This window comes from Mustela nigripes, chromosome 5 (genome assembly GCF_022355385.1).
Source record: "Mustela nigripes isolate SB6536 chromosome 5, MUSNIG.SB6536, whole genome shotgun sequence".
Lineage (NCBI taxonomy): Eukaryota > Metazoa > Chordata > Mammalia > Carnivora > Mustelidae > Mustela > Mustela nigripes.
The window spans coordinates 23,175,625-23,200,333 of record NC_081561.1 but is presented as its reverse complement, the minus strand read 5'-3'; the positions used below and the strand labels follow the sequence as shown (position 1 = coordinate 23,200,333).

General features: G+C 49.0%; 1 protein-coding gene across 7 annotated transcripts in view; it reads left to right on the top strand.

Annotated features, from left to right (window-relative positions):
* RIPOR2 (RHO family interacting cell polarization regulator 2) overlaps positions 1-24,709 on the top strand; it is a 275,758-nt gene that overhangs the window by 167,783 nt on the left and 83,266 nt on the right. The window contains exon 1 of one of the 7 annotated variants that reach the window (XM_059399571.1): positions 21,250-21,485. The exons of the other annotated variants lie outside the window; for them this stretch is intronic. The gene's annotated coding sequence lies outside the window, so the exon portion shown is untranslated. Of the gene's footprint in view, positions 1-21,249; positions 21,486-24,709 lie in introns of those variants that run through there. 7 annotated transcript variants of the gene reach the window in all.

Below are 24,709 nucleotides of genomic sequence, written 5' to 3'. Positions count from 1 at the left end.
CACCCAACTCCCAAAATGCCCAGATCACATTTCTTACCCCCAAAGGGATTCTTTGTCTGACGATGGTGCCAAAGAGCGCCATCTATAGGCCCATACGCCACATTACGGTTTAGTTGCGGCCCCACCCTCGGAAGAGTTAAGACCTGAGTAATGCAGGCTAGGGGAACCTGTAGGATGTCTCCCGTGAGCATTCCTGATGATTTAGGGGATTATTTCAACCTAACGGGCAAGGTAAAGAGTCAAGTAGGGAGTCAGACAAGATGCAGATTGGAATTCTCATGTGCCGCAAACTCCTTTTGCGACTTGCTCTGGTTACTTAACTAGCGACACAAACCCTCTTTTCCCAGTGCTGGTGTGGGACAGTAATACCTGTCGGGTCACACAGATCTCCTTCACAACAGGTTTGTAATATCTGCGCTACAGTTCACGTGTGATATGCTTTATACTTTCTGGGCTGCATTTCTCCTGGAGCTTACTCTCCAGAGCTGAGCGAAAGAATCCTTTTAAGTCCAACGGACGGTGTGTTTTTATTGGGTTCTCTGAGTTCTGGCTCACGTTTGTCATTTTCCACAAGCCCTGTCTGGCTGGTGCTTCATTTAAACAAGTTCTGTTGGGGGTGACAGTCGAGCGTTTCAGCAATGGAATTAACATTGCCCAGGCTTTGCCTTTAAATCATGCTGTGACTGTGAGCAGATTTGTTCATCGTTCTGTGCCTCAATTTACTCACTTATAAACTGGACTGGCCAGCCTCCCAGGTGGTGTGGTGATTAAATGTTGTTCCAGGGAAGGGCTTAGAATAATACCTACAACATAGTTAAGTGCTCAGTAAGTACCAGTTCCTACAGTGGAATAGAAGGTCATGCCCAGGAGTTTTCCACATGCTGGGTTAACCTCACGTATTCAAAATAGGGCTTATTTACGGAACTTCAGCTTCGTAAACCACCGTTCAGAGGTAGGAGATGGTGAAAACGCATCAGACAAGGTGTTGGCAGCGTCTATGGAGCACTGACCCTGTTGTCACGTGGTGTAGGGCCCTGGGCAGGTCGTGTCATCTCTTTGAGCCTCTCCTTTCATCTAGAACAAGAGGGTGATTACACAGTCTGTAAGATTTCATTTTAAAAACTCCAGCATTCTATTACTTCATCTTTTCTGCACGGTGGCTTGGATTTACCTACAGGAATCCATGCTTGCTCTGTGTTTCATCCGTGCTTTTTGCTCCCTTAACATGCCTTGGAGAGCAGAAAGCTTTTGGTACAATGAGTCTTCTCTGACATAATGGAAGGAAAATGCCCAGGAGCTTGTTACTAAGGCAACCATATTTCCTCGCAATGGACACATTTTTAAAGAACCCTTTCCCCCTAAAGGAACACAAATTTAGAATTTAGGTCCATTTGCTTACAAGTATATGTAAGTTCATTTAGGTTTATGGACCACATAGAGATCTGAGGAGGGAAAAAAATGAGTCGTGCTCACAATATTTTTTTAACTGCCTTTCTGAGATCCTGTTTGCTTCGGGTATTGTTTTCTGTGGTTAAAGAAAATGTTAAGGTCACAGAATTAAGAGGCACTGGTGTGTCCCTCCGTTCTTGTTCTAGGAGAGAGTTGCAAATGGTGAGTGAGAGAGAGAAGCAGCGCTCCACCTACCCTCCAGAAGTCCTGATATTTATTTCCTCCCCTCTCCCTTCTCCCCCGGCCCCGTCGCTCACGCCCAGAGCACCCTGGGTTTGCTTTCCAAATAACCCCACCATCATCAGGCTCTCCAGAACATGGTTGCTCTCAGGTAGACTTTATTCTTTCTTGGGAAATTGATTGATCGGATTATCAAGGTACAGAACAATCAGTCATTGGAATGAGATGCTCTTTTCCCATCATTATTTCAAACGTATCACTGTGCCTTCTTGACAGCTAGCGTGGCGTCCGTGAGTAGAGGTAGCTGGATGGACGGTAAGAGTAATGATAGCGAGAACTATTCTGGCGGTGATCAGACTCGTAACAGAAAACGGTGTCGTGCACACCGAAGGCCCTCGGCCAGCTTTCAGGAACAGAACAGAGCACATGTGTGGGAGGAAACAGTTCGCCCAGGGGCAGTCAGTCGCTGGTTCAGAAGACGAAAATGACTCCTTGGCACCGGTTAAAACTGCTTCTTTTCTCAAAGCCACAAGTTACTGCCCCATTTTCAGCCCCACTCAGTGCTCTCTCATAAGTCAATGGTTAGAATAATAACGCACCAAGAGTTCACAGTTAGGAATGCAGAGTATTTCTCGGGTTCCTCTAGTCCCAGGAGACTCACGTGCCTTGTAAGGCCTTGCTTCTAGAAAGGCCACAGGACACGGCAAAGCTTTCATAGGACCTTCAAATGTTCCCCGGGGCTGGTACAATGTAGCACAGCAAGAAAATATTTGCGTCGTGGGCCACTGTGTCTGTGAATGCTGTTTCAACCTCCCCAAAGGAGGAGCGCCTCCAGGCTGTGGATGAACGGGCAAAAGGGAGAGCCGTTCAACCAGCAGCTGTGCGTCGCTCTTGGACAGACCAGCAGACACTGAGGACAAAATACCACTCACTTAGAACCAAACCTCTCTCATTTCCCCAGGCCAAGTAAATTAGCATGTTTTCCCATTCAAGAGAAATTTCTGTTTAGAGAAAGCAAGAAAACTGCAAAAGATTTACCAAAGGGAAAAAAAAGAGAACTATAAGTAGAAGAGATGCTCACTTTCTGTCTCTACTGCTTATGAAGCCAAGAAAGAGATTTTTTAAAAAAATGTTTTAAAGATTTTATTTATTTACTTGACAGACAGAGATCACAAGTGGGCAGAGAGGCAGGCAGAGAGAGAGGAAGAAGCAGGCTCCCCACGGAGCAGAGAGCCCGATTCGGGGCTCGATTCCAGGACCCTGGGATCATGACCCACACTGAAGCCAGAGGCTTTAACCCACTGAGCCACTTGGGCGCCCCTAGAAAGATATTTTTTTTTTAATAGGGAAACAATTATGCAGTCTAATCTGGCGTATTTTGTTGTTTCCTGAACTTGTGCCCTTCCCAAAGTTAAAAGAAGAAGAGATTAAATTAAGAATATGTACAAAGCCAGTAAATCCTACAAGTTCAGAGGTTAAGTCATACCCTCTATGGAAAAAATATGAAGAGATGGAATGTAGGGGCACCTGGGTGGCTCAGTCCGTTAAGCATCTGCCTTAAGTGTCTTATCCTTAAACGTCTGCTTTTTGGGGCCCAGGGATCAAGCCCCATGTCAGGCTCCCTGCTCAGTGGGGAGCTTGCTTTTCCCTCTCCCTCCCCCCTGCTTGTGCTCTCTCTCACTCTCATACCCATTCTCTGTCTCTCAAATAAATAAATAAAATCTTAGGGCATAAAATTATACGCCTCTTGGCTTGGAAGAGTTGGAGTTTTTATTTGACCATAGTACACTTTATACATTATAAGTATAATAATTGGTATTTAGCTATGTTGGACCTTTCTCCAAAAATCCATATCTGGGGTTCTCAAGTGCACCCAAGTAATGGGGTTGGAAAATGGGCAGGAAGAGCTGCCCTAGTTTCCTGAGTTAAGAACAGTTGGTCCCTCTTTGCTCTCGTGATTTGCCAAGATTGCTTGAATCAACCTCACCCCTCGGAGTCCTGGAGAAATGCTCTGCTTGGAACTTGGTTTCCCTCCTTTGTCTCAGGTTATGGAGCAGACACAGACCTCCCGGCAGTAATTCATGCCTCTGTGACCTATGTCTTAGATGACTACAAAACATTCCCTTCCCATAGATGTCTAGGAAGCTTTCTTTGCTGGTGCCAAAGAGATGGTGTCATATCAGGGGCACAAACTAAAATAGCACATTGCACTAAAGCTATGTGGGCTGTTTTAACCACGAGTTCCCCCCTGACCAGCCCCCCCGCCCCGATTTATGGCCTCCAATGACCTCAGGGTGACCTATTTAGATCAGGCCAAAGCCAAGGGGCCCAATAGCACAAATAAAGCATTTTCAATGCTTATCTCATATCTTTATGAGCAGCCAGCCAAGTCCTTTTAGGAATGGTATAAGACATACTCAAGCATGTCTTTTATAGGACATGAGAATGAAAATTATAAGCACACCCATTTATGTGTGGTCCAAAAAAAAAAAAAATGTTTTTAAGCAAAAGAAGTGTATGGTTGTTATGACCAAAACAGAGAAACTGGTAGCCTTCCCCTCCCCCTTGATGGAAGTCACTTCGCTTACTCAAGTCAGCGTATGTGTTAGAGCTGTGGTTTCCCCAGCGGACGGCCCCTCACGTGTTCTAGTGTGCTCAGCAAGTGTCAGCTTCTTCAACTTCTCATTTATTTTTGGGCAGCTAAATTTTGCCTATTGATTGTTTGCCAAACAGCTGCGACGTTCAACAGCGATGTTTGTGATTCAGTGGGTTTCAGAAGAGATTTTAAAGAAGAAAAATGGATTAGCTGAGCCAAATGGAAATGACTATTTCCACTACCAGAAGAAGGACAGAGAAGAGTTAGGGAGGAATTTAAAAAAAAACAAAAAATAGTGACTGGTCCTGGCAAGTGAAATGGAGAGAAGAAAGTGAAACCCAAAATGCAGGTGCTGGTGGGATTTTTTTTTTTTTTTAAGATTTTATTTATTTGAAAGAGATAGAGAGCATGAGCCTACGAATGAGGGGGGAGGGGCACAGGGAGAAGCAGACTCCTTGCTGAACAGGGATTCCCATGTGGGGCCCTGGGATCAAACCCGAACTGAGGGCATATGCTTAACTGACTGAGCCACCCAGGCCCCCAGGTGCTGGTGGGCTATTGTACGTACTCCGTATGTTCCAGAGTATCCTGGCGCCTGGCTTCTGGGGAGCCTGAGGTGTGAATGAGCCTGGATGACCAGGAAAGGGAGGATTCCCCAGCAGGCGTCAGCCCTGGAGCGAGGGAGGGATCGATCGGATGAGAATGTGAAGTGTTCAGTCCTTGCTGGTAGACATACCAGGTCATTTAATGTATCTCATAGGGCATCTAGAATTTCCCTTCCAGGGAAAAAACAATCTTTTTGATCATTTTTAGATATTTTTAAGAGAAAGATTTTGACCTATGCTGGGATAGCAAAAGGCGGGTATAATGGCCAGTTTGACTCCGGAAGACAAAAATAATTCATATTACCATCACTCTCATGTGAACTTTCCACATGTTACACTTTTCCATGCTTTACCTCCCTGAGCAAATGCTTCAGGCAGAAGACCCAGAAAGGTCATTGATGGATACAGAGTAAGAATTTGAGAGAGGAAGAAGACACTGTGTCGCCTTTATAAAGATTGTCAGTAATAGATAACCTATCAAACAGAAAAAGTTCTGGTATTTCACCTTCTGCTGAATAATGAGGTGTAGCCCTAGGAAATAAACATTTCTAAATGAAAGAGCAGGTTGCTGCCTTCTGCAGTGATGAGATTATGGTGCTGTCTTTTCAGTGTAATGTTTTCCTTCCTAGTCTTTGGATCATCGGGGGTTAAAAGTCTCAGTATACTAGGCCACTCAAACAGCAACAGCGGAAAACCAGCTGGACCCTTCTCCCTCTCAGCTTCATTCTAAACCATCCATTCAGTGTAAGATGTAATGAGCTAAAAACGGGAAGCGAATACCTTGACTTCCAGATCACAAGTGGAGTCAGCTGGTTGAGCAGTTGAATAGATTTGTTTTTTCCTCTATAAATTGGCATTCAGGAAACTCTGAGAGGGAGTAAAAATGAAAATATTTTCCACGGTGGGATTTTTCTTCCTATTTATATCAGCACAACAAACTGATTAGAATGGTATGTGAAGAAAAGTATGTCAGAGCATCAGATATGCAGATGTGATTTGTGGAAGACACTTTTAACCACTTTCAGATAAATTATGTGATGAAATATTAGGAAAAACAAACTCTTCTTCAATTTCTGGTTTATACACTGAGGGTTACCAAGGATGTCTTTGGGGTGGGGCAGACTTCAGCCCCTGGTTCATCTCCATTAGTATCCCTAAAAACTGAAACATAAGTTAGAATTTTAACTTTTAATAGAAAACATGATAATAAAAAAAAGCTTTTTCAGAAAACACAGCTATTTTAAATGATCTGCATTCTGTGTACAAAGTTGTATGCAAACAGCTCCTAGCAAAGGGCCAGACCCCTTCTCCAGCCTTGTTGCTATACCAAGTACTTCGCTTACAAAAATTCTAGAGCTACCATTGTTTCTAAATCTTCGATTGTTACCATTCAGACTTCCAAACTGAGGGAAGGTAGTATAGTAGAATGAGCATAATATTTGGACTCAAAAGATCAATTTCAATTTATTCATAGTTTGACTTTAGGAAAGTTACCTAACCCCTCAGAAGCTTCATTTCCTTCTTTCATGTGGGGATGATGACAATTATGGTGATAATGATGTTGGGGTGGTGGTGGTAATGGTGATAGCGATGATGATGGGGTCATGTGGTGGTGATGGTGGTCATGGTGGTGGTGAAGGTCATGGTGGTGATGGTGGTGGTGATGGTGATGATGGTGGTGGTCACAATGGTCATGGTGGTTGTCATGGTCTTAGTGATGATGAGAGGTCATGGCAGTGGTGGTCGTGGTGGTGGTGATGATCTTGGTGGTCATGGTGGCGGTCTTGGTGATGATGATGGTGATCATGGTGGTGGTGATCATGGTGGTGGTCATGGCGGTGATGGTGGTGGTGGTGGTCGCCTCCTGAGAAAATTTCTGTGAAGTTAAAGGAGATAATGTTGAGGTAGTGGAAAACCATTAAGGGCCTACTATGTAAATGTCAGTTATTATCAAACTGATTTTCTCAGCTGCCTCAGCCTCCCCAGTCTATGCAATTACCCTTTCTTCCTCTTGATCTGTGACCAACAAAGACACAAGCTGATGAGAACAGAGTTATCTAGACTGCTCATTCCACATGCTTTCCTGGGAATATAAAGGTGTTTCTGGCTCACAAATTAAAAAGCCTGGCTTTTCTCTCTGATGTCCACCATGTGACCAAGGCAGGGCTCAGAATAACCTCATCATTTTGCACAAAATAAGTATGTGATTTCCTACCCATTTTTTATGGTTCACCAATCTGGTCTCCCTCTGAAAATTAATTTGAGTATTGAAGAGTCATATACGCTAAGGCAGTTTTCTTGTGGAGAGAGTCCCCTCGCCTTGGTCAGGAATTCTGGAGGTCAGGAATCACCTCTCTAACAGCATCTATAACGACCTACAGTCCCTATTTCCTGGGTAAATACTTACTTACAGTAAACATACCACAGTTACTGCCTCCCCCATCTTTCTCCCTGAGAAAGGCTAAGCTTTCTATAGCTGTTAAAACATTTCTAATTTAAAGATAACCCCCATTGAAATTTGAATTATACACATGTCACAATATTTTAGGACACCAGTTAGGATTGTAAACGAAGCTTCGACAACAAACGTCCTCTCTCCTGGTGTTCTGTTTGGTTTTTACTTCCACTGCTTCTTAAAACATTTTCAATGATAGAAACCTCCTGGAGGAAATTGTGGTTATCTATTTGTGTATACATTTTTGTAAATATATGAACATGCACACACATACAGGAAGACAAGCAGTAGCTCAGTTGCTTAATAGTAGTCCTGCGTGGGGCAGGGAACAAGTGGATGGGATTGACCTTCTGGGAGCGAATCAACACATTTTGGTAGAGCCCCACTCCATGGGAGTTGTGACCGATGCACGTAACTGGTCAGTTAGGTTAGAAGCTGTACCAGCTGTGGCAGGGGTGAGTGCCAATGGATTAACCCAAATCGTCCCCTCTCCTGGGGACACAATGGATGGTGGTGGGTTAGGACCATCGCCATTTGTATGAGAAAAGACAGTATAACTTCTGGTTATTTACAACGCGGGCTATAGGGCAGAGGATGTAAAAAGCCCTGTGTGTCCTAACGGTGATGCCACTCCAGCTTTTACAATCTCCCAGGCACTGCTGAGAAGGGCAGGCTGTGAGTCAGTGGCCCTCTGCCCTCTCTTGACCTAGCCAGGAGTTGTCAGCAAATCACGGCCCGTGGGCCAATCCCAGCCTGCAACCTGTTTTTGTTCATAGCCTGCAAGATGGGAGTGGTTTTTACAGGTGAACATTTGCAATTGACTTGGTGATGGGGAACAGTAAACCTTGAACACCAACTATGCAAAGTGTTCTCCCAAAGAAAAAGGATTCGATCCTTCTCCCAAACTGACCAGGATCACTGAAAAAGAGAAAGTGCTTGATTATATTTTAAATTTTGTCAGTCAAAATAGGTGAAAGTTTATTTTCTCTCTTGTTATATGGAGGTATCAATGTAATTTCTTTGTTTTTGCCTCTTGGACCACAAAGCCTAAAATATTTGCTGTCCGGCTCTTTCTAGAGAAAGTCTGCTGACCTCAGGACTACATTATCAAATTCCAAATCATTTTGCCTCTTGAGGTCATTGGGAGTTTCTTAACCGTATCTCCCTCCAGCTCCTCCCCTTTTCCCAGCTGCTGGGAGAGTCTTGTTAAGTCCCCATTTAAGAGAACATTTATCACCCTTTTCCCTCTTATTGTTTTAAATTACTCATTTTAAGAGAATTCATGTCACCCACTTAGGGTTTTCTTTGCGACTACAGATACTTTTCCGGAGCCTGATAAAACAGCCCCTTGAGGGCACCCCAAATGGATAAGCTTTATTACCCTTCAGTCTTTTCATCCTTTCATGTTCCTAAAGTGAATACATTTTTTTTTCTATGCAGCAAAAAGAGAGAGAGAGAGAGAGAGAGAGAGAGAACACACGTCGCCATATGACACTGCTGTGTAATACGAACAGGAAGGATGAGGAAAATCCGTGGTCCAAGACAAAACCAAAGACAGAGCAGAGAGCACTGGGCTGGGGAGGCCGGACAAGGAAGGCCACGTCATTTAAGAGGGAGACAGAGTGGGACTAGGGACCCCCAGCCCAGCAGTGAATGAGCTGAACGAGGGCGCACAGGGGGTGTCCAGAGTCCTTTCTCCCCTCACATCTCTGCGTCAGCTCCAGGAATTTTCCTCTCCATTTGTCTCTTTGGGTTGACAGGTGTCCACGCTCTGAAGTCCTTGGAAACTCATGGGAAGGAACCAGGGATGTGTGAGCCTGACTCTAGTCTTCTTCTCAGCTCTTCCACACACATCACCCCAAGTCTCCCGATTCACCGTGGGGTGACTGTGGCAGGCCTCGGGGGGAATCACCCAGAGAAACCACACATGGAAACACATCACCCTTGTATGAGAAGATTACGTGGGATTAGCAGAGCTCCGACCACCCCAAGACAGAGCTGACTCTTGCCCACTGCCCTTTGCCTGCAGTGCAGACCAGGGCATGTCCACTTAGTCTGCGTGTCAATTCGAGGACAAGGAAGCCTTTTCAAAACAGGCACGAAGGAGTGAGTGAAAAGCACCGCTCCACACACACACTGACACACAGTTAGCGGGGGCCGCTTGGCTCCTGGTTGCTAAGCGTTAGAAACAGCAGGAATGTTTAGCTCTATTGGGCATCTCTGAGTGGTTTTAACTTGCTGGAGGGGGAAATATCTGTTGTCAAAAGGAGTCAGGGAGCCATTGTCCGCTGTTGGTGAGAATGTAAAATGGTGCAGCCACTCTGGAAAACAGTGTGACGGCTCCTCAGGAATGAAAAATAGAGAACTGTCATATGATCCAGAAATTCCGCTTCTGGGTATCTATTCAGAAGAATCGAAAGCAGGGTCTTGAAGAGATACTTGTACAGCCGAGTTTACAGCAGCATCATTCACAACAGTCAGAAGGGGCAAAGCAACCCAGTTGCCCACCGATGGCCAAACGGGCAAGCGAAATGTGGCCCCTGCATACACTGGAATATTCTTCAGTCGGGAAGAAAGGAGGAAATTCTGACACTTGCCATGACACGGAGGGACGGGAGGTCATTAAACTCGGTGAAAGAAGTCAGTTACGAAAAGGAAACAAAAACATCCCCCAATACTGTATGATTCCACTTATACGAAGTAGCTGAAGTAGTCAAATGTCTGGAAATAGAAAACAGAAAGAAGGCTTGGGAAGAGGGGGGATGAGGATTGTTGTTTAAGAGTAGAGTCTTAGTTTTGCAAGATGAAGAGAGCAACATGGATTTAACCCTCTGAACTATACCCAAGATTTATTAAAGTGGTCATTCTTATGCATACATATATGTATACACACACACACATATTTCCACATTAAAAAAAAAAGAGTTAGGAATAACTACACTTAGACAAACAGAAAACAGAAAGTACGAGGCAGTTCCTGAAAGTCTGCACAATAGTTACTTTTTCTCGAACCATATACATGTCACAGGAGGGAACTGAATTTCCATGAGAGATAGAAATTGGCTGATTGTGACTGTGGCTGGACTTAGCCAACACAATCCTAGAAAGACTGTTCTTCGTAACAGAACGCGTAAGAGTTAGGGATGGGAACCCTGCTGACCACTTTCTGCCTGGCTGGGAATCAGTTTTTAGAATCGTCGCATAACTGTTTTGAGATGAGCACTTACTGGGGCTCCTCTAGAAAGAAGTAGAATCATCAGAAAAGAGCCACTTCAGGAGCTTATGAACTATTTAAGGATATGGGATTTACTTTATCTCTCATTTAAAGAATACTTATTGGGGCATAATGGGTGGCTCCATTGGTTAAGCCTCTGCCTTCAGCTCAGGTCATGATCTCAGGATCCTGGATCTCAGGATCTCATGATCTCAGCCCCGAACTGGGCTCCCTGCTCAGTGGAGAGTCTCCTTCTTCTGCCTCTGCCAGCTTGTGCTCTCCTGCTCTCTCTCACTCTCAAATAGATAGAATCTTAAGAAAGGAAGGAAGGATAAGGAAAGAAAGAAAGGAAAGAAAAGAATACTTATTGAATGTCTACTATGTGTTCGGTTCGATTCTATTCAGTTCCTGGGACCTGAGGTGACTGCCACACGGCCCTTCCCCTTGTGAAGTTCTGTTGCCTTGGAGGGGGACAGACAGTAGACAAGAAAGAACAGGCTGTGTCTGATGGAAGGACGGGTTTTGGAGAAAAGTGCAGGGGGAGAAGGATAGAACATGGCGGCTGGAGAAGATTTTGCTGATACATAGCCAGACTCTTGCTGGTGCTGTAGGTCTGACCTGGACTTCTGGGGGAGAAGGTTCCAGGAAGAGCCAGAGGCTGGTGTGTGCAAGCAAAGAGGGGTGCATGATGAGAACCAAGAGGTTTTGGGGGGGCGGGGTCCAGTCCTTACAAAGCCCTACAGAACATGGTAAGGATTTGAGGTTTTGTTCCCTGGGTGATGGGAAGACCCTGGTGGGTGTTGAGCACAGTGACATAACCTGCTTTGCCTTTCATAAAGGATGATTCTGATTGTTGTCTTGAAAGTGAAGTTGTGGGGGGGCATGTAGGGCAAAGGCAGGGAGGTCATTTGGGAGACTTGCTGTTCCAGGAGAAAGTGGATGAGACCCTTCCCAGGCCTGACACTGTTAACTCGGAAGTAAGGGGTGGGGTGGGGCGAGTTGCCAAGGATAAATCTTTGTTCCAAGCATCTAGATGCTTCGGTCCAAGCATCTAGAAGGCCTACATGGCTCTTTACTGAGAAGAGGAGGGCTGCTGGAGGTGGGGGTTGGCGGTGGGGAGGCGTGTGGCCATGACAGGGAATCAGGAGGTCCGGTTCAGACCGCTACGTTTGTAGGATAGGTGCACACAGTGGCTGACTTCATGGAGTCCCACTCCGAGCAGCCACAGCAGTGGGCACGTGGGAACCATCTGTGGCACATACATCAGTGGAAATTATGCACGGATGCAGCTCTAGCTTGTGGGGATTGGACTGTATGACTTAGACGGGCTGTTCATAAAACCGGGCACTCGAGACTGCAGGGCAGACTAAAGGGAAAGATCGGGGGGCGGTGGGGGGGGGGTCCCTGGAGGAGCAGGGCAGGCGTCTCGCAAGGTAACACCTCGATGTCGTTGGAAGCAGCATTAGGACACGTCTGATAGTCGTGGAAGAGCGTGACTCCCATCGACACGGGGCCTCCTGAGTTACGTGCTCTGCTCACCCGGTGAAAATGCTCGCGTTTCTTGACCTTCTGCTTCAAGGCTCTACAGCCATAGACTCTCTGCTGCAAGAGACCTCCAGAGGCTGTCGGTCTATCTTCCTAAACAGAAGGCGGGCAAGGGTCAATCTCATTGCTAAACTCCCTCCCTTCTTTCCCTTCCCCAAGGAGCTTTATCAGCTTTTCCCAGTCCCACATCCATTTAACATCAAGAGCTAGCAATCCGTGCATTCGCTTTGATTTTAACTCAAATCCCCCAAGCGACGCCTTCAGTCACTTCTCTTTTTATTCTAATCCTGGGAAAACTGTTCTTCCTCCGTAAGAGCACCTTGGGTATCCTCGAAAACCATTAAAAGAACAGATGAACATGCGAGGAAGTCTCCAAACCCTAAAATAGCCGGTCAAATATTTGTATCCCAGCAAGCACTTGAGTTGAATAATACATCTTTGCCGACGAGAGGGCAAGTGTATTCTGAGCAGTGAAGAGGGTCGAATGTCTGTGAATTAGGACATGAAATGCAGGGGCACTCAGTCACAGCTGTTGACCTTGAATTCCTCTTTGAACGTGGCTCCCAGGGCAGAGAGGCACTCTTCCCAGAGGCCTGGGTGCACTCGCGCTTCCGAAACCTGCTGCTGCTCGCGGGACGCGTTCCTAATTCTGACTTGGCCAGGGTCTTGGGTGCAGAGGACAAACGAGAGCACGTGTTCACATTTCTCTTCCTCGAGGAGCCCCCTGAGGCTCGTTGAAGAAGGGTCAGTGAAGGAAGAGGCTGAACAAAGCCTTCCGTCCCACTACCCCCCAACACACACACACACACACCGGAGCCAGCAGACAGCTGTTCCAGACCCTTCTTGCCGCCGCTAATGAAAACAACTGGGATTCGATGAAAGATATTTAATGGGGGATTGCTTGGAGAAGCCCCTTTCTCTGGAGATTTGCTTCAACCAAAGCCCTTGGCTTGGCTGGTGAAATCTTCACCTCCAGCAGCCTTAGCGTGAATGACCTATTTCGAATGTGACAGCCAATTACACTTTGGTGGCGTGACTAATTCATTAGGCTCGAGAGCGCTGTCAGCTGGGGATAGTAGAGCAGCCTTGCTGCCTGGCTAATTAGGGAGGGTGACAGCGCCCTGTCCTATCGTCACAGCTCCCACCCAAAGCTGCCGGAGCTGTGGGATCGCCCGTGAGGAGACAAGGGCCGTGGGGGGATGGGACCGGGACGTGGCTCCTGCTACCAGAGAAGGCTTTGCGGGTTGTGCGGGCTGTGCCCCCGGAGTCAGATTTCCACTCTCACCTCTGCAAAGTGAAATGGGGTTGGGGAGACAGGGATGTCGTCTATACAGTATCCCGATTTTGCCTAAAATGTATGTGGGGGTGGAGGATGGGAAGTGGTGATTTACAAAGAAAGAGGCTTAGACCCTGAAGCTAGCAAGGGCAGCCAATGCTCTCCAGGCCTGGGGCAGGGGGCACAGGCCATCCCTTCCTGCAGGTGCTTCCCTCCGCCCCTGGAGCAGGAGCAGGAGCTCCGGGAAGGGTGTTCTCCCACGTGCGAAGCTGACCGGGTGCTGGGCAGCTCGCCCTAGCGTCCAGCTCTCGCTTGAATCCTAGTGACAGCTCACGTCACCTCGTAGAGACCTGTTTCAGACTGATTCGGACCCCAACACAGTGTCCTCAAAGATGGCGAGGCTTCACAGCAGTGACAAAGTTCTCAGCAATGGGGCTGCTGGGCCCCGGAAGCCTCCTGAAGTTCATGGTCTCACTCTCCTGAATTACGGAAGGACTGATGCGTAGGAAGACAGTTTGCATATCTGGGGGCAGGAAGGAGGGAGAGGTTTGGAGCAGGATTGTGTACAAGGATGACCCTGGCCTGGCCTAAAATTGAAAGAGGAACAGGGGCGCCTGCATGGCTCAGTCAGTGAAGCCTCGGTGTCTTGGTTTCAGCTCAGGCCACAATCTCAGGGTCATGAGTTGGAGCCCCACACCGGGCTCTGTGCTGGGATGGGGGGTGCGCTCCTGGAGATTCTCTCTCTTCCCCTCTGCCCCTCCCCTGCTTGCTTACCCTCTAAAATAAATAAAATCTTTAAAAAAGAGAGAGGAAAAAAAAAAAACCAACAGTTAACTAAGGAAGAATTTTAAAACAGGAATGACTGAATACAACCAGATTTTAACCTCTTTTTTGATAAGCAATAGGCAACTATTAACGTGTGTCCAGCAAGGCACTATCAGGAAACTGACGGCTCGCTCCAATGAGAATAATCCAAGGGAATTTTCTGTCCAAAGAGATGGCTCAGGAAGGCGTGGGTAGACTGTGGGGGAACCAAGGGACCCAGTGGGGCCAGTGCCACTGCGGGGCCCAAAGGAGGGAAGACAAAGCAGTGGCTAGAACCTCCAGGATGGAGGCGAGAGGGCTCCCACAGGGACCAGTCATCTTTTAAGAGGGGACACAGCCAGCCCAGCAGAACCTCAGAGGGAAGAGCCAAAGAATGGATATCCTCACCTCACTCCCTTCCCTTTTACCTGTCTCCTGTTGGACTCCCATTGGCCAAACCCAACTGGGCATCCTAGGGCAGGGCAGATCCCGGGACAGAGGGCAGATCCTGGAAGAAAGGACAGGAAGGGGCGATGCAGGATACCCTGCGAGCCAGGGACAGGATCGGGCCCAGGGACGCGGTAGAAATAGATCACCCAGGAGAACCGTACAGAGAAATCTCTTCTTTTATGTCTCCCCTATTGATGAGAGAAAGGGCATGGGTTTGCTATAGGAAAAATCGGTTTAGAACCTTAAAAAAAGCTTATCTATCAGGATCAAAGCGTTGTGTTTACACATATAGACTGACCATTTCTAATCACTTCTACAGTCATTTTTAAATTATTTTATACTTATTTTAGTGTCTGTGCAACTATGTTTAATAAATTGCATTTATACCACTTACCTTTAGCCTTAAAGGGCTTGTAGCTATAGGAATTTGCAAAGTTAACATTCTGCCAAAATGTTTGTCAGGGTAGATCAGAACTTCTCCATATGGGGTCTGAGGACTCCTAAGGTTTCCCAGTATTCTTTTATAAGGTCCCAAAGATCCTTAAGAATAAAGGGGTTTAGTCTAGATTACATGTGATATATATCTATATCTATCTATCTATCTATATATACATACACACACACTTACGTCTATATACATATGATACATACAAGCATATATATCACGTATACATGTTACATGAAATATAAACTGGCTAGTCTAGATTATGTTATTGTGTAATAGGTCTTGAGACCAAAAAACTGGGAATTGCTGATGCAAATGCTGTTAGTGCAGAAAATGACCTCTCCCTGTCATAATAATGTACAAGCAACCCAAATGTCAACTTTCTGGATGGAAAGGGACTCTTTGCTACATTTAAGGCATATTTTGTTCCCTGCCAGCTTTGAACCTTTTGTTGACTCTCTTCTACCCACGTAGCCTTCCAGGTCACTTGGTGTAGAAACTAGAAGTGAGGGGTGGAGGTAGGGTTTCAGCCTGGGATCATTTGCCCAAGCGGATAGGCCTGATTTCAGCATCCCTTAGGCATACGTGCCTGGGATACACTGAAATGCTAAGTGGGTTGGCTGAACACGTTCCCCATTGTGCAAGCAGACAGTGTAACGGTGGTGAGGAAGCCACAGCCTGAGATGTCTGCTCCCTTGGGAACCTCATCATCAGTGCCAGGCACGGGCAAGGGATAATGGGGTCTTGCTCTCCGCAGTTCAGCAAGCAGTAAGCAGGACCCAGCTGTCGTCTGTCAAGCTGCAGCATACTTCTTTCTGTAGGTGCAGCTCTGATGTCAGTCAATGCAGGCATGTTGTGCTCTTCCTGGAGGAAAAGATACAGACACCAGCAGGGCCCGTGATGCGCTCTCCTTCCTCATTGACTGACTCCTCTACACTCATTAATATAAAGCTCCCGCTAGTGTCCATAGCCCTAAGCACAGTTTCTGATATCCAGGAACATAAACACTATGAAGAGAATTAAAATATCTGGGATGGAAGGAAATTATGGGACTGGGTCTGTCCTCGGGGGGACACAGCATTTACAGGAGAATGCAGGGACAGCATGGCAGCCGAAGGAAGGCTTCACGAGGAAACTGGTCGTGGACCAGGGCTTCGGAGGCTGGGCAGGATTTCTGGAGACAAGCATCAGAGAAAAAGCATTGGGCAATTCTCCGCAGCGAATTCCCAGGCAGTGGAAATGACCTGAGCAAAATGGTGGAGGAAGGAATGGTCAAATGTCAGAGCCAGAAGGATGCCTGGCAATCAAGTTGTCCACACCCTTCGTTTGACTGGTGAGGACACAGATTGCAAAGGTCAAGACTGGCCCTGAGTTTTCTATTGGCAGAACCAAAATAGAACTAAAGTGTCTCCCAGGTCAGAGACTCTGCAGGGCTGCTCCTTGAACACTGAGCATGGCTGGAAGAGCCGACCCTAGGGCTGGCAGTGCAGGGCAGTGGGTGCCCTGGAAAGAGTTCTTGAACCACACACGGTAGTGCTAGGTGAGCTGGGCTCCTGTTCGGGTCTTACCCAGACCAGAGTTTCCCAAAGTGCGTTCTGAGACAAACGTGCCAGAGCCCTCCGTGTGCTTGTTGAAATGATTGACTTGGAATGGGAGAAGGGGTGACTCACAAATCTGCACTTTAAACTCCCAGACTGATTCTCCTGCGCTTCCTAAGTTAGAAAATCAGCGATAAGAAGAAATAGGGGAAGACTGGCCAGAGCAGCAAAGGAAGGAGAACTCAGCTGGGGTGAGCAAGGTGGAGGTTAAAGAGGTACAGTATAAGGAGGGGGTCGGGAATTCTGGAGCTGGCAGCCTTCCAAGCCACGGTCTGGCCGTGCACTTGGGTGGCCGAATGCCTATAGAGGAAGGTCAGAAGAGTAGAGAAGGAATTTCGAAATCAGGATATTAGATCTGCTGCCCACATGGATACTAAGCATCATAGTTATGATAAGAGATTAGATCTCAGTTGTATCTGGCTACCCCTAGGACTAGTCAGCTAGACCGGCTGGAAGCCAGAATGCACTAGCATCACGGGCGGAGTTTATACAGGAACATAAATGAGGAGGGATCACTAGATAGGACCAAGTCCCAAAGACCTTCTGTCAGTTTCACTTCATGACAGCAGTGGTCTCCTGGCACGTTCCAAGTTCTGTATTAATCGTCTAAATCTTTAAGTCAGGAAACTAAACTGGTCACATTTTGGATGCTCTTCTACTTTCTACCAAGGAATTACATATTTACGACGCTCGACTGGTGGCAGAAAGAACAATCAGGCTGGCTTGGCCGTGCTGTTCGCCAACACAAAAGGGGCTTAAAGAAACACCCATGAGCAAAAAGCAGAATAAAACTCAGTTATTGAAAGGGACCATTTTCAGTGCTTCTGGAGTTCAAACAAACCGTTTCATGAAACCAGAAATAATCACAGTTCCCATAGCACCCGGATTACTTCCTCTTTCCTAACACCCACCTCAGTTTTGTCCGGCTGTCCTCACGCCAGCCTCCACGAGTTGGGTTACATGACTGTCGTGTTTACCTCCGGGTCTCCTGCCCTTAGTTGAAATAACAGCTTGTTGAAATAGTAGCTCTCATTGGTACCTCGGGGCGTTTTCAATGAAGACTGACATCTGGGGAGGCAGGCAGAGGGACCTGTGTTAAACTCTTTCTCCTTTGGAAGACCCGTGTCTTTCCAGGGGCATGACATAAAGTCTGAGTCAGCCGAGTTTTTACTAATATCTGTACCTTAAGATCTTGGTTCTGGTGTTGACTCTGTCTGGGCTCTGGGATTCAGACTAGACACTCCACTAAGGATTGTGTCCTGGTTGTGTAGCCCTGTGCCGCCCAGTCCCTCACTCGTATGTGTCCCTAATCTTAGGGAAGGGTCTAACTGTAGAGTCTACAATGAGGACAGTAATAGAAAGAGGGAGTGTAGTAGGCTTAGGTGAGACAATGTCTGGCAAGCACCAGGCATCATCTATAATCCTTGTGAAATCCTCTGGCCCACTCCCTCCCATAAAATTCGTATGATGTCTACAGTGGTCCCCTTCCTCATCAGGAAGGCAGTGGTGTTGGAAAGGTGGGTGTTGGGGACTGAACATGTGTGTTCCCCCAGATTCTTATGTTGAAGCCCTCGCTCCCAGTCTGACTGTATCTGGAGTAGGGAAGTAATTAAAGTTAGGTGATGCATGAGGATTGGTGTCCTTGTAAAAAAGCCACTGCCAGAGACCTCACACCCTCTCTCTGGGCATAGGCACCAAGGAAAGACCATGTCAGGACAGAACAAGGAGATGGCCATGTGCAAGCTGGGAAGAGAGTCCTCACCAGAAACAAAGGCAGCCAGAACCTTGATCTTGGACTTCTAGCCCCCAGCACTGAGAAAATAAACATCTGTCGTTTAAGCCCCTGCTCTTCCCTCCAGGATTTTTCTGCGTAGACCTATTAGCACTGATGCTGACCAGCAGTAACTCATCCATTTCTCCCCAAATTTCTACTGTGTATCTGTGCTTCCCTCCAGGTCTGTTTGTTCTGAGGGAAGTAAATGGAGAAATGTCTGGAAGCATCAGATCCTACATAAATAGCTATAGTCTGCAGTAGAAGGGGTAAGCACCTGCAGAGATGCTAAGATCAAAGACATTATGACCGTCTGAGGTGAGGGAGCAAGGAAAGGGGCAGGGATCTGGGAAGAACAGAGTCTGGAGTGTTTAAACTGGATATTGATAAATCTCCTCTGCTGGGAAATAGGCAAAGGCCAAGCAAGTGGGTGTAGGCTGGTGTTGGGTTGACAAGGGAAGAAAAGTATTAAGTAAGAAGAAGGAGTGTTCTGGAATGCTAGGTTCATCCTTCATTCAGTAAGTAGGTACTGAGCTCTTGCCCTGTGTTGGGAGTACAGTGTCCAAGACAGAAAGGGTCTCCACGCATCTGATCTCACAGTCCGGGGAAAGAGACAAGAAACAAGCACAAAGGCAAATTAGACCATTATAACTTACAGTCAGTACTCCACAAGACATGGGGTTTTGAAAAAGAATAACTGGAGGGAAGCCGATACTTAGAGATGCGGGTGGTCAGGGAAGACCTCTCTTCGCTTGTTTATGGAACTGAAAGAAGGTTCTTGCGGCCTGAGCTTAGTAAGGGGACGAGGGGGTACTCATGAGACCAGGAGGCCTTGTGAGCGTTGGTATGGAGTTTGGGTTTATTCTACAATAAATGGGGCATACAGGGTTTAAGCAGGAAAGGGACCACAACGTATTTCTCTTTTAAAAGATGACTTTTCTGTATCGGTTATCTATTCCTGTGTAAGAAATCGTCACAAACATAGCTGTTTCAAACAACTGTGAACAAGTCTCATTAACACTCTTGAATCTTGGTTTTCCCATCCATGAAATGGGAGTGATAACGCCCCCTGCTAAGGTACAATCAGGAATAAATGATACAGTGCTTGAGAAGGACCTGCTCCGAGGACAGAAGGGGAGGAGAAGACAGTCCATGAACTGTCGTGCTTGGCACAGTGAGGCCGGACTCGAGACAACCAGCCTTGCCAGGGACTTACGTGTTGGCCAGAATACCAACGCTGAACACATGGGATAACCTGCTGGGCCCACTGCAATGTTCCCGTCATGCGGTTGACACATTTTCTCCTCTGCAAGGAATGCCCTCATGGGAAGACTGAGAAACTGTGTTGTGAGTTAGAAGAAGGGCAAAGACAGGTGGCATCTTGAGAAACCAAAGGCTCTGACTATCAAGGTGTTTGAGGTGTTCCAGGTTCAGGCCGCCCTTCCTGGTCTGAAGTGGAGACCAGAGCCGGCTTGCTCTCGGGAGAGTTATCTTTTTTTTTTTTTTTTTTTTTTTAATATTTTATTTATTTATTTGACAGACAGAGATCACAAGTAGGCAGAGAGGCAGGCAGAGAGAGAGGAGGAAGCAGGCTCTCCGCCGAGCAGAGAGCCTGATGCGGGGCTTGATCCCAGGACCCCGGGATCAGACCTGAGCCGAAGGCAAACGCTTTAACCCACTGAGCCACCCAGGCGCCCCTCGGGTGAGCTTTCTAAACGTAAAACACGCTCCGCTGCTGTTATATCCTTAGGTGGGCCGGGATCCGTGGATCAGGCTAGATCTTTGGCTCTTCCTATCCAGGGCCTGAGGAGGTGGTCTCCTTCCCACAACTGGATATAGGGGTTCCCATGTTGACACAGTCCCCTGGAATATTCCCTTTGGGTCATTGTCTACGCTTGTCACCAGTTCACTCACAAAGTTACTGAATCCCAAGCTGGGTCGGGTGAGGGGCTGCAGAGATGCACCTGCAGTTCTGTGTTATTTAACATATCCTAAATACACAGTGTATTCAGTGGATTTACAGGCAGGGAAACCGAAGCCTAGTATACATTCCCTGTTTAAGCGGGTGGCAGAGAACTTGTCTCAGGGTCCTTACAGACTCCCAGTCTCATACAGTATGCGTTCACTCCAAAATGCGCTGTCAGACAGACCCACGCGTTCCCAAAGGAAAGCTTTATGTATAGTTCAAATCCACCAAAATGAAACAAAACCACCACCACCCCCACCGTTTCTCCTCATCATCAGATCAAGATCTGTCTACCCGACAGGACCTAGTGAAGGGCCCACACAAAGCGGGTCTCCCCAGGGGGGGCTTTCCAACACTACCCTTGCCTGGAACAACCAACTTCACCCCGCCAACGACACAAACACACACACACACGCGCACACACACACGCACACACACACGCACACACACACGCACACTCTCAACTCTCTCTCACACACACACACTCACACACCCGCCGCCTCGGCTGCCCCCGCGGAATGTTTTCAAGGCGCACTCTCCATTCCAAATCCCAGACGGTGAGCTGAAAGGGTCTCTCCTCGCGGGGCCTCCCCTGCCCTCTCCCTCCAACGCGCTCTATGCTGGGCTCGCTCGCCGGCGCCAATTCCCCGGGTAACTCCGAAGCGGCCCCACCGGCTCCGCGGAGCAGCTCGGCGCGCCGGCGATCAGCTGGAGGCAGAGAGCAAAGCGCAGCCTCCCCGGAGTTGCACTGAAGTGACTGTCAAGCAGCTGTCTCCCCCAGCCCCCTCCCTGCTCACACGACGCGCCGGGCCCGCGGCCGCGCCGCCCCGCCGCAGGCTCCCCGGCCCCCGCCCCTCCGCCTGCGCGCTCCGCTCCGCTCCGCCAGCCTCGCGCCCGCCGGCCCCGCAACTGCACCCCGGCCGCAGCCGCCGCGAAGCCGGAGGGCCGTTGGGGGCTGCTCGCGGGGACACCGCTGCCTCCTGCGGCCTTTTGTCCCTTCCCCCGTGGGCGAGCTCGGCGGTCTGCAAAGCTCGGGGTGCTGGCCGCCGGGAAACTGCGCTGGCACCGAGGCTGTTTCACGCCGGAGAGCCCAAGGGTCCCCTTGTCATGAGAAGGAGCTCTGGTCTTTAGGTATGTGCGCCTTCTCGGGGGTTCTTTTTTGCTTCTGATTTTGCTTGCAACCCGGGTGAGGTCGGAGTGGCCAGGGGGCGTGCTGGGCTTGAGTGAGCGCCGCGGGTTCGGGAGCCGTTCCGAGTGGGGGACCCCGGCTTGCTGCGCCCACAGGGGCGGGCCGCGAAGTTGCCCAGGGAAAGGGCACACGCACTTCTGCAGGCCGAGGAGAGGGGCATGGGGGTGGGGCGGGGTGGGTGGGTAGAGGGTCTGACCGACCACAGAGATGGGAAGGAGCCCCGGGGGGGGGCGGGGGGGGGGGGGGGGGGGGGCAGACATTCCGGAGCGTGGACATGTCGGGTCCGACGGGTGGGTGCTCTGGGAGTAGCAGGGCCAATGCCCTCGGGTGGGTCCCCGCGACCCGCTGTCACCCAGTGACTTCCGGCACTCTGTACGCCTGTTCCGTGTCCAGCGAGGGCCGGGATCTCAGTGTCCAGCGGCTTCGCTTGCCCGAGGCGGTGGGGTTGAGCCTGGGTAGAAGCCAGCCTCTTCATCGGGGGTCTAAATCCACGCGGGTGGGGTGGAGTGGGGTGGGGTGGGGGACCCAGATGACAACTGAGAGAAGAGGCAGGCAGGAGAAATGCGGTGCACGGATGCCGACCTGGGGCTGGATACGTGGGGGGAGGGGCGATGCACCTGAGGCCAGGAGCGCCCTTCGAGTTTCTGTGTTTTGGGAGGGGTCTGGAGAAGAGAGGCAACTGCAGCTCTGTCACCGCGAGACTGTCGCCGCCTATCCTCCTCCCCAGGGCATTGGGGAGCAGAGAGAGGACACCTCATTTATAAGGGAGTGGGGGGATGTCTGAAATTGCACAGGCGGCACCCTCCAGATGTTAAGGAGGCAGAAGCCTATTAGAGTCCTTGGTGCGAGGTGGCAGCTCCCTGCGGGGCAAGAGAGCCCTCGGAAAAGCAGGAGAGCCAGGCTGATGGGGGCGCCGGGAAGGGTCTGCAGAGGAGGATTGGCAGTGTCAAAGCTTCTTATCCTGGAGATAGACATTTGTGTTGCTTGAGTGCTGAGAGGAAAGGCTTAAGCTTGTGACTGTGGGGTTATGACTGTCCCCGGAAACAGGCTGGGCCATCTTTCCTCCTGCTCCACCTTTAAAGTGCTCAGATCATGCACTTGGTTGAAGTTCTGGGACTGAGGCAGATCACTGCCCCCATTTCCAAAGAAACTGCGTTTGGCCCTCTCTGGGGGACTGGGCTGGGCAGCTTGGGTCAGCATCTGCCCCTTTGTTACCTGACATGCAATCAGTTCTTACTTTTTGCTTTCTGTCAGGTTTCTCTGGGTCTGAGAATGTACCTGACCCGGGTATTCACTTAGCTGCCTCTCCCTCTCGCTCCCGAAGCCTCGTTGGACCAGACTCTGAGTTGGCCCAGGAGCAGCCACGGGCTCCAGGCATTGTCTCCATCTCTCTGTTCCGCGGCTGTCGGCTGTCACAAGCAGGGGGCGTCACCGTGAACTCTGTAAGAACCAGCGTGGCCAGGCTGTTCTCCAGTGGTTAATTAGGAAGCAGCCAGTAGCCATATCCCTTCTGTAGGGGCAAACTGCAGGGGTGTGTCCAGGCAGGGTAACGGCAGCCAGGGGAAGGGCCTCCCTCCCCTCTCTTCAGCACTTCCTCCCAGCCCAGCCCGCAGGGTCACGTCTCCTGTGCTGGGCTTGCCCTTCAGCTGAGATCCTGCCAAAGTACGGCTCTTCCCCAGGGAAGGTAATGCCTGTGCCTGTGCAAACTGTCTCCAGTGGTCAGTTTAGTAAACACATGCATGTGCTGTCTGTGTTGCTTTTCCAGAAGGACCCCCCCGCCCGCCCCAACTGGTATTGCTCCTCTCTCTCTCGGCCACGCCAATGTGAGATTTCGCTGTGAATGTTCTATCCTTAGTATAAACGCAAAGAAATACTAAGCAGGGGCAAAGAATAACTGAGAGCACGTGCTAAGGACATGCACAGCGTTCTGAGTGCCCAGACACGGGTTCCAGAAGTGGCTCTCCTTCCTTTTGTTGGCTGCAAAGTAAAATTCTTTCCAGCAGGAAAGGGACCCATTCCCCTTTCCCGGGTGACCTGGAGAAGCTGGAGAGGCTGGGAAGGAGCTGTTTATGTCTCTACATGTTGGTAGCTAAACTCACATAAAAATTCCAGCCTTGAGTCTTGAAGTCCTGCCCGTGACTGCCAGGTGACTGGCTGGGGTCCTGCCCGTGACTGCCAGGTGTCCTACCCCACATCTGAGTCACTGTAGGGAAACATCCCAACTATGGCAAGAGCCCACAGCCCAGCTATGATACCAGCCACCGGCTGAGCCACTTCTCTGTTGCATTTTGGTTTAATTCACAGATTATGGGCTCATCTTTCAGCGTCAAGAGACGCCAACCCAGACAAAAGCGGTTACAGAGAGTGAGCAGAGCGGCCTGCAGGCTTCACACTAAGTGGTCAGATCAGCAAACAGCAGTCCCTCGGGTTGAAGAGCTTGCAAACCAGTGTTTTATCTTACTGTTGGTTGCATACAGTGCGTTGGGGCAAAAAATAAGAAAGCTGATTTTGTTTTCATTCTGAAATGAAGGCAGAAGTCTACAACCACTTTCTTGCTTCTCTGGGGGAGGAAGTGGTGGCAGAAGTGAAAGTCTGTTTTATTTACACAGTGGGTGCTCCTGGGGGCAACAGCACGTTTGACTTCCATGGAGCTTCCTCTGCCCTGGTGGCCGGAGCGGGGCCTCGTGCTCCTGAAGGGCTTCCTGACCACGACCACGGCTGTCTCCTCTGCCGAGCCGGACTCCACCAGCCGGAGGAGAGAGACAGCTTGTGTTTGTGGCCATTCAACCAGAAAAGAATACCAGCTGAAGACAGACAATGGAGCAAGGGAAGAGGGGGTGGGGGTGGGGAGAGGAGGTGCGGATAGGCCAGCAGCACGTAATTGGTTCCCCAAGGGCAAATCGCAACGTGCAGTGATGTCATAAAGCTGTTGTCATGCGAACCCCACAATGTGGTTGTCAGAAAGATCTGTTCCGAAAGGAAAATGATTATGAGTATGTGCCTTTCTTTCTTTCTTTTCTTTCCCTCCCTCCCTTCCTTCCTTCCTTGTGGGCTCCACACCCAGCATGGAGTCCACTTGGGGCTTGAACTCACCACCCTGAGATCAAGACCTGAGCTGAGATCAAGCATCAGATGCTTAACCAACTGAGCCACCCAGGCATCTCTC